This window comes from Medicago sativa, chromosome 6 (genome assembly GCF_051527215.1).
Source record: "Medicago sativa cultivar Bolivia chromosome 6, Bolivia_mono, whole genome shotgun sequence".
Classification (NCBI taxonomy): Eukaryota; Viridiplantae; Streptophyta; class Magnoliopsida; order Fabales; family Fabaceae; genus Medicago; species Medicago sativa.
The window spans coordinates 6,983,598-6,993,837 of NC_140754.1; the positions used below are offsets into that span (position 1 = coordinate 6,983,598).

At 30.1% G+C, this 10,240-nt stretch overlaps 1 pseudogene across 1 annotated transcript; it reads left to right on the forward strand.

Moving 5' to 3' along the window:
* The first annotated feature begins 912 nt into the window (after positions 1-912).
* Positions 913-1,674, forward strand: LOC146912434 (mini zinc finger protein 2 pseudogene; annotated as a pseudogene). The gene is made up of 2 exons (XR_015016471.1): positions 913-979; positions 1,129-1,674. The product of XR_015016471.1 is annotated as a mini zinc finger protein 2 pseudogene (transcript).
* The last annotated feature ends 8,566 nt before the right edge of the window (positions 1,675-10,240 follow it).

Sequence of the window (10,240 nt, forward strand, 5' to 3'; positions counted from 1 at the left end):
ACTTATATAGTTTATTTATGTTTCTATATTATAGGTACAATTTTAACTTTCGTCCATTGTTATCTCAAATTTTAACTTTATCAATTACTAAAGCCCGTTGAAAAATATGGCTAATCATCTTTTGTGGCCCGTTCCAATTCTTTTTTATTGATAAAATATGAAAGTAAAATCTTGTTTAAAGGAACTCATATAGCTCATATAGTCTTTTTTTTTTTTTGCTTAATTGCAGTTTTAACCCTTTAACTTTCCCAAAGTTGTGATTTTTGCCCCCTAAGAAGAAAAAAAAACTACAAAACTGCCCCCTAAGTTTCGCAACTGTGGCAGTTTTGGCCCCCAATGCCAATTTTGACTCGGTCTACGCTGACGTGGCACCCTAATTGAGGTGTCACGTGTCATTTTTTATTTTTTATTTTGCCTTGGGGGCTAAAACTGCTACAGTTGCAGAACTTAGAAGGCGGTTTTGTTGTTTTTTTTCTTAGGGGGCCAAAATCGCAACTTTGGAAAAGTTAGGGGGTTAAAACTGCAATTAAACCTTTTTTTTTTTAAACAACTCTTAAAAAAATATAAGGATGATTTGGTGGCTAACATATGAGAATTAATAAGCAAAATGGTAATAAAAATGTTTTCTTTTTTTGCTACCGAGTATAATTGCTTTTTTTGCGTGTGTAAAACTAACTATGATTTTCAAAATTAATTCGACGTTATTGTCAGAAAAAACAAAATTCTAAGTTCAGAAAAACCCCTATTAGTCAAATATTACATGATTGAATAGTACATATGTAAAATAAACAATTAAAACAAAGTGATTATGAGCTTTTTTGTAGGAAAAGTGATTATGAACTTTTTTTGTATGAAAAGTGATTATGACCTGGCTCCACTTATTTATCAAAATTTTAATATTTTATTGAGCTGATCAAGTTTACCATATATAAATACACATTCTCACAATTTTAGGGTTAGGGCTCAACATTCACACAGAGTAACCCCTCCTCCTTTGTCTCTCTCTCTCTCTCCCCCTCTCTCCCTCCCTCCTCTCTCTCTCTCTCTCTCTACTTAGTTTCCTTCTATACAAGTTTAAGGTTAACTGATTCACCAAAACTTTAAAAAAATTCATCATATTCTTTGCAGGGTTTTGAAGGAAGAAGAAGGTAAAAAGAGAGAAGAAGAATGAGGAAGAGACAAGTAGTTGTGAGAAGATCAGAAGATCCACAAAGAAGTGTTGTGAAATATGGAGAGTGTCAAAAGAATCATGCAGCTAATGTTGGAGGTTATGCTGTTGATGGTTGTAGAGAGTTCATGCCAAGTAGTGAACAAGGTACAAATGGTTGTCTCACTTGTGCTGCTTGTGGTTGTCACAGAAACTTTCACAAAAGAGAAGTTGAAGTTGTTTCTGAGAGTTCTTCACCTCACTCAAATGGTACTTGAAAACTGTTTTATAACTATACCTTATATGGTATTCTTGTAATATAATTGGTGTTTTGCTTGTGTTATATATATAAGACTTGTTTGGTATTTTAGTATATATTATTATATACTAAATTTATCTTTCTAGAGTGAAAGTATATATATATTTATGTGGTTTTGAAGGTTGATTTATGTAAAGGGTAAAAAAGGAAAAGTACTTCATGATATGTTTTTGTTTTTGAGAAGAGAGAAAGTGCAAAGTTCTACTAAGATTTTTCTCTTTTTGTTTAAGTTAGGTACTCTTCTTCTTTTGTTTTTCTTTTTAATTTAATTTAATTTTAGTTTTATTATTTTTTTATGATCATCTTGTGTAAGTTGTGTTAATGATTTGATTAATGGCTTTGTACTTGTTAAATTAACGTTATTTTTGAGTTTGAGAAATGATGAGGAAGTTGGTTTTTTTGGTTTTTGGTTGATTGGTTATTGAATTTTCTTTAGTTCTGTCTGTTTTTGTTGGATGCTGATTTTGATTCCATCCAACAAGATCATATGATATCATATCCTTAGATGCTTCCACAATATACCAAACTCCACTTGCCTTTACCTTCTCTGCAAAAAATTTACTATTTATATTTCAATAAAAAATTTCCATGGGAAATATTAATTAACTTAGTTAAGAAATTCAATAATGTATAACTTTTATTATATCATTACATGAGTTTTCTATAATTTTCTATATAACAAATGTGTAAGAGTATAGCAATTATAGAAGTTTCTACATATATGAAAATTTCCTTTGTAAGCTAAGCTTTATATAAATGCTACTAACCACAATTTTTCATCTTGATATGCATAAAGCCATTAACTGATTTTGGTAAGTTCTATACTACAATGATCATTAACTCTTGAATCCACTAGTTGGTGTTTGTTTGAGATCACTATACGGTCCACATGTCTAATCATGTTGGTTGTTGAAATAAAGAAGTTTCATTAAGCTTTCATACACATTAAAAAAGTTTATTTAAGCTAGTTCAAACTCAAGAGATATAAATTAAAGTGTGATAAGAAAGCATTAAATAATATACTTATTTGTCAATGCAATTGATTACAAATTAACCAAAGTAAAAGTAACACAAAAACAACTAACCTAGAAGCTACCTAACCTAGTTATATATATAAAAAATATTCCAATATATGTCATGGTGTTGCATATGGTTTGGTCAAGCCCTAGATGAAGTTAAAGTAGTATGTTAATATTATATAATATAATGTTTCAAGAAGAAAGCTCAATGAGTTGAAGGATACCACTGAATCAATAAGTTCAAATTCTAAATTCACTTGACATTTGTCTATCTAAAAAGAGAAATGATATTCTAACAACCATTTTGTGACAGCCTATGTGACAACTTTATCTTTCATACTCACATTATCTTTTTACTTTCTCTCTCTATTGCTTTGGTTTCCGTGTCACTATCTACTTTTCCTTTGAAAATTGGTGGTTGTCACAAAAGTTGTTGATTTTTGGTTGTTAGAATATCATTGCTCATCTAAAAAATAATATATAATATAATGAAAGTGTATATAGTAGATGAGTACTGCTCTTCTCCCATCTGTTTTTGTTCATTCCTGTCAAAATAGTTGAACGTGAGTTAACTCACGCAGATGTATTCTCAGCATGAGTACTTAACTCACGCAGGTGTATTTTTCAGCGGGAATGAACAAAAGCATATGGGAGAAGAGCAATTCTCATAGTAGAAAACAAGAAAGACAATAGTGAGATTAGAGTTGAAGGGTACATAATATGACATACCTTTTGCATATGGTGAGAAACAAATTCATTCATATAGCAAAGAAACTGAAAGACAGAAACAAACACAAGTCATTTTAGTTATTCAAGCAAGTGTGGATGCTAACTAAAATTAACATGTATAGAATGTGCAAAGGGGTAAGACACTTATTATGTTGCTGATCTATAGCTAGCTTTCATAAAAAGGAGATAGAAAAGTACCACTTTTTGTGTATGTATAGATATTTTTCATGTGAGATGCTTGAATCAAAAGTAGACAAGTTAGGCATTTGAGCATGGAAGGAAACAAAGTTTTAGGTATATGTTAACACAGATTCAGGTATATGTCTATTCCAATGTTGCATTTTTTAAGTATATAGCTAAAAAAGTGTCTTTTCCAACATTTTAATCTTTTTGCCTAAAGAATGAACTTTGCTAGCTATATATTTTGCTGAGATGCTGTTATTAATCTCTTTAGCAGAAGGTATTCTCATTCTTAGTTACACATGCTTGATTGTACGTACTATACTTCTAACTTTTACATAGAATAATTTATTCATACTAAACTTGCAATGTAAGAAGAAAAAAAAATTATATATATTGTATATATGTAGGTATGTATGTAAAGTTAGGGTGGTGCTGGACTGTTATTATCATGATGATCATGTTGTGACAAAGAGCAAAAGGCATCTTTTTCTATATGACATGGATCCGAATGTTTAAATTGTATCATTTGAATGTGTTCCTTCGGTCAATTGTCTTTGGTTGCTTAATAATCTTGATATACATAAAGTGGTTTATTTTAAAAAACTAGACCATCGTCCGCACGGGTCCTATCATCTTATACCTGTGCGTTTTAGTCACGATTATTAGTCTCTATCTATATTAATAAGTCAGTTGGTTATAACTGAATCAATGCAAGTAATATTTTATAAAATTCCAATTACGATAAATATTAATCGTATAATGGTGACTTTAGTAATATAGTTTGTCGCTACCATTGGAATGCAATACAGCAAAATAGCGTACAAAAATCGTTGATTTTTAGCACAATTTATCCTACATTACGAAATACTTCTCAGTATACTACATTTGAAGTCATATTGGTATCTTGACCATTTTCATCCGTTATAAGCATCTTCAATCCATCTCTGGAGGTAACCTTGAAATTGCAACATATAACTGACCATGTGAAAACACATGACTTGGTAAATATATCTCAACTTACTTTAGAGACTGTCATTGACTTTTGTTTGCGAAAGAAACAGCTATCAGAAACTGTCTCCGTTGAAATTTGAAAGGTATCATGACATCAGAAGGTGTAGGAGATAATCTTGGTATAAAAACTTTCTCGTCTATATTACTTCCATATATGACCTTTTCTTCAAGCACAAATTTACCCATTCTAGTTATTATTAGTCTTGTACCATTGCATAATCATGATCTTTGATTACTTAGCAATCCTATTTCATGTTGCTTAATAACCTTCTTTGGTTGCTTAATAATCTTGATATGCATAAAGTGGTTTATTTTAATATATATATATATATATAATGTATATATTAATCTTTTTTTACCAACAAATCTCATTCCTTCTTCCTTGCTAATAATCTTGATACATTACAAAGTGTTGTTTTTCAAAATATATATAATGTATATATTAATCTTTTTTTCACCAACAAATCTCATTTCCTTCTTCCTTGCTAAACATGTATTGATAAACCAGAGTACAGTTAAAACTCTATAAATTAATAATGTCTGGACCAGAGAAATTTATTAATTTAGAGAGTTACTAATTTATCGATAAATTAATAATTATTAATTTAAAGAGTTTTTAAATAATTATATTGTACATACCAAACAAAAAGGCAAATTAGTTCATGCCTCTTAGAATTACGTTGCAGCGAACCTTGGGACTCAACGTAAATTAATAACTAATGTGTTCATATGCATTGGAAATCAATAATGACTTTTGAAGTACAGTAAATGTAAACAAGAGGAACAAATGTGTTTAATGTATTCTTAATATATTTTTTTTCAGTTTCTATGAATTATTAATTTATGATTTTCTTGGGACCGAAAATTATAAAGGGATCTCCCAAAAAATTATTATCTTATTATTTTATCGAGTTTTTCAATTTTTTACATTGGCCCAAGTCGGGACCGGACAAATTTATTATTTTAGAGAGTTTATTAATTTACCGAGTATTAAATTAAAGAGTTTCTACTGTATAATGCAAATTTGGTATGATATATGTAAAAAAAAAAAAAATTGAACGGCAAAGAATCTATTAAATATAATGGGATTAAGTACTAAACCCACCAAAGAAAAATAAAAACACTACACCACTTAAGAGAAACAATCAAATGGGTTTACAACCCATTCGTAGAAAAGATGAGCACTCGCGATTTTTTACCTAAAAACCATTGTTATGAGATTCGTTGGGTTTATGATATTTGTAAAATCTTTTAATATGAATTATCAAATTGATTATACAAGAAAAACTAAGATGTGTTTAATATGGACCTTTCGAAAATAGTCTAAATATGAACTCTTACAATTTTTAATAAAAAAAAATGAAGAACTGGTATAATATTTTATTAAAATTTACTTAAAATAGTAAAATTTAGTCTTACAATTTTCATATTTGGGCCAATCCATAATACACTCCCCCACAAAAATAACGACAAACTAGGAATTACAAAATGTGACGGAACACGTGTATGATTGAAAAAACGTAGAGAAATTCAATAGAACAAAAAATTGAATAATGAATGAAATTGTAGAGAGAAAATAAATTTTATCATCAAATTTGGCCAAATTTTCGTCGCAGTCTCAACTTTCTATAATAGAAGTGTGCAGAGAAAACAAAATTTGAAGAACAAAAGAGATGTAGAAACTAAAAGACGGAAAATGAGAAGAAAAAATATCAAACAAGAACACAAGAAATTACTATTGTTTTACTTCAATATCAAGTGATTCTATAAAAATATTTCACTTGCACATCCACATATTTTTTTTCTTGAGTTGGGGGTGGTGGTGGGGGGGTTTGGGGGTAAGAAATAAAATATATGTCCTATTGGTTGAAAATGTTTGGATTGATACTTTTCTCAATATTTCTCCAACTATCATTGGGAGTGGCATCGTCCGAATGGTATTAACTTCCCATCAATAATGTCTTAAGAATAAAATTAGTCTGTATAAATTTTGTTTTCCTTAGAAGAAATTGACAAGGTCGTCTTCAATTTTGATGGTAATTATTTGAAAAGAATATCAAAATCACATATACAAATCAATAAAAATAAAAAATAAAAGATTTCATAACACATTAAACTGTTTCAAATTATATATTCTGAGAATTTGAACAATTAGTTTTTGATCATATAATCTGAAACTATTCTTTGATTTTATTTTGTACATACAATGTCAATATTTCCTCCCTTCTCATGATTCTACTCTTTACGTTCTTTAATTCCTTAGCTCAACCACCCCTTCCCCCTGTAATCAGAAACAATATAGCACCCATGGAAAGAAAAAAATTAAGGAACAAATGATGAAAGAAATGCGAGCTATCCTTCAGTTTCTTGTTGAAAAGGGCTCAAATTTAATGAATTCGATAAAGAAAAACTTCAAGAATGAAACAATGTTGGTTGGTTCGGATTATGGGGATTTTTACGTTAGAAATCCCTAAATGTTGATGAGGGAAGTTTCTACGATTTTCTTATACATAGACATGGTTTAGATTATATAATCGAAACTTAGTTTTTTTAGTTCAGATTATATATTTCAAACGGATGTAAAAATGGAAATTTGAACTGTGCACGAAAAGCTTGGAGGGTGAGAAAAGAATTCTATTATAACAGCCATGTCATAGAATCGTTACTAGGGCCCAAACAAAGTAGAAGCCCAATTAGAACTAGTTTCATACCCCCAAACTCATAGCCTCAAACATCCTTAAGGGATATTTGTTTCAAAGAATGCTTCTGCGTGGGAAATAATAGGTTATTTCGTCTCAATTGATAATAAAAAATAATAGGTTATTTCGTCTCAATTGATAATAAAAATAACTGAAGAAACTAAAAAATAAAAATGGAGCATTGTTTTTTACTAAACATTCAATTTGATTCCCAAACTATCATTTTTTTCTTATATATTTCATGAGCTATATAAATATAGTAAATTTTTTTAGAGTATTTTAAATCTACTAATTAAATTCTAGTATAAGAGGCTAGAATCAAGAAATATAACGAACAAATATTTGAATTCCGAATGATAGTGGTGCTCGTATTTAGAGTTTGACATATCTCGAATATGATTATCTTGCAGAGGAAATAAAACTCCACCAATTTAATCATTCAATTACTTTTAAAATAAGAGAATGAAAGTTGAGGGATTAATATATTTAAGAATAGTTTATGAATTAAAATATATAAAAAAAGAATTGTTTTATGAATTATTTATGATTTTTCGACCATGTATAAATTTTGAGAAATACTAGCAACATTTTCTTTCCAACATTCTCTTCAACACTCATTCTCTTATTGAATGAAATCCATGTGGGTGTCACCATTGTATATGAGATCGATTTCTAAAGTGTGAGACCCACATTGATTTCATCTAATAAAAAAGTGAGTATTAAATAAAATGTTGGAAAGAAAGTGGTGCTAACACTCTTCATAGATTTTTTTTTTTTTTTATAGTTCCTGTCAATTTCATTCATTGGATCCTTAAAAATAATTTACTTTGGAAATATGTACCTTAAAAAACATACAATCTATGATTTATAATTGGTTGATAGATTACTAAGAAAATCACTGAATTAGAGTCATATTCTACATTTCATTTTCTTCTATTTCTCTCTTCTTATTACATCATCAATATATCACATTTATCACATCACTTTATCTCTTTCTTTCTTTTTCAAATTGTGAAAAAGGTGTGAGAGTCTCTATCAAATATTTTCTTTATAAACCCTTGATAAATTACTGGCCATGTGTATTCAATTTTTAACTGAATGTAACTAAAGGTAAAACTTAGTGAAAAACACACATGGGGTCCCCACTCAAAATCTGGGCAGTAAAACGTGTCGTGAAGAACAAAGAGACAAATGATCAGGTACACATACAACTGACAATATTATTCTTTCTTATCATCTTGCTGCCAGGTGAATTATGTGTTTGGTTATTGTTGTGCACTTCATGCCATTTAGGCATGGCAACAGAACCCGTATCCGCGGGTACCCACCCGAACCCGCCCCGATTTTGACGGGGAAAATCCGCTTTGACTGGGTTTGGGTTTGGGTTTGGGTTTTCCCCGATTTTAAAGGATGGGGGTGGGGCGGGTAATGGGGAAACATGTACCCACCCCGAACCCGCCCCGATTATATTAAATTACATAATTACCCCTATTTTAACTTGTATATTTTATATAGGTGAAATATTAATGTTTATATTATAAATTGTATATTTTATATAGGTGAAATATTAGCTAGTGGCGTTACTTCCCTCTTTGAAGATGGTCAATAGTATTTTGAGAAAAGAGAAAGAAAGAAGACTACATTGGTGGTGGCAGCTTATCTAGCTACTTTTGTTAGCAATTTCAATAAACAATGATTTTTATCTACTTAGTTAGCAATTTCAATGAACAATGATGTAGAATATTTTTGGTTATGTGGTTGTTTTGATGGCAGTTTTGGAATATTGGTTTGGTTATGTCGTTGTTTTGATGGTAGTTTGGAATACTCTTATCTACTAGTACAATATTATGTGGTTTTGATAAATTTGATATTGGTTTTGATAATTTGGATTACGAGTTGTATGGTTGCTGCACTTTATTTGAAATAATTTTTTTGTATGTTCGGACGAATTTTGGGTTCATGATATATGTTCTAGTTTGGGCCAAGGGATTATGTTTATTAAAAATCTGAATCCACTGCGGGTATGGGGGCGGGGCGGGGATACCCGAACCCATTTGGGATGGGGTTTGGGTTCAATTATTCATCCCCGTTGGGGTACGGGGCGGGGAACGGGGCTTTATCAGGGAATTGGGTTTGGGGATGGGGTAGGTAAAAACCGTCCCCGCTCCGCCCCATTGCCATGCCTACATGCCATGGTAAATATCATTTCTTCACCAAAGTTTTTGGTTGGTCCGGATTTTTCCCATTTCGAATTTCAAAAGTAAAAACAAATTAAAACACTCTCCACGTCATGTTGGAGTTTAATTTACTTTTATTTGAGAAGAATTTGCGGTAAAATGTATAAAGTATAAACAGTAAGTGTTGATTGAGAAATGCATATTCACACTCAAGCTTTACTTCAGTATAATAAAATGTCTTTGTAGATATTATACGAGTTGTACCTTAGTTGTATTTTAAGGTAGCATTCACTCTCCATCCTTCAAAAAAAAAAGGTAGCATTCACAAAATAGGTGTGACATCAAGGATGTCATGTTGGTATTTTTTTTGTTGTTGGGGAAGTACCCATTGTAGCTTATCCTTCATTGGATGTAGTATTTCTTGTACTTGGTTCCATGATTAATATATGAAATATTTTGCTGTTAAAAAAAATAATATCTATGCAATATGTACTTATTTATTTAAATTTCAATTTTATTAGTCAATGTGTATATTCGTTAATTTTAATTTCAGTCTGTCCATCCAAAATTTGATAAAATATATACCAACAAAATTGGTACTCATTCCATCCCTTAATAAGTGAGCCTTTTGTAAAATATATTGTCATAAAATACCTGACTCGTTTTACTTTTCAATGCAATATTAATTATTTTTTTCGATTATAACTTTAATTAATATTACTTTCATGACTCATAATTCAATATATTCTACTTTGCATTTGATAATGGTATATACATCAATACTTGTAAAGAGCACTTAAAACCATTTTTCTCTCTCTTTCACTAATACATTTTTCTTAATAAATGTGAAATGAGCAAAAGATCCACTTAAATTGAGACGGATGGAGTAGTCAGTAACTTTTTGTAGTTGTGAGACTCACAATTTCTATTCTATAATTAAAGATGAAAAATATTAG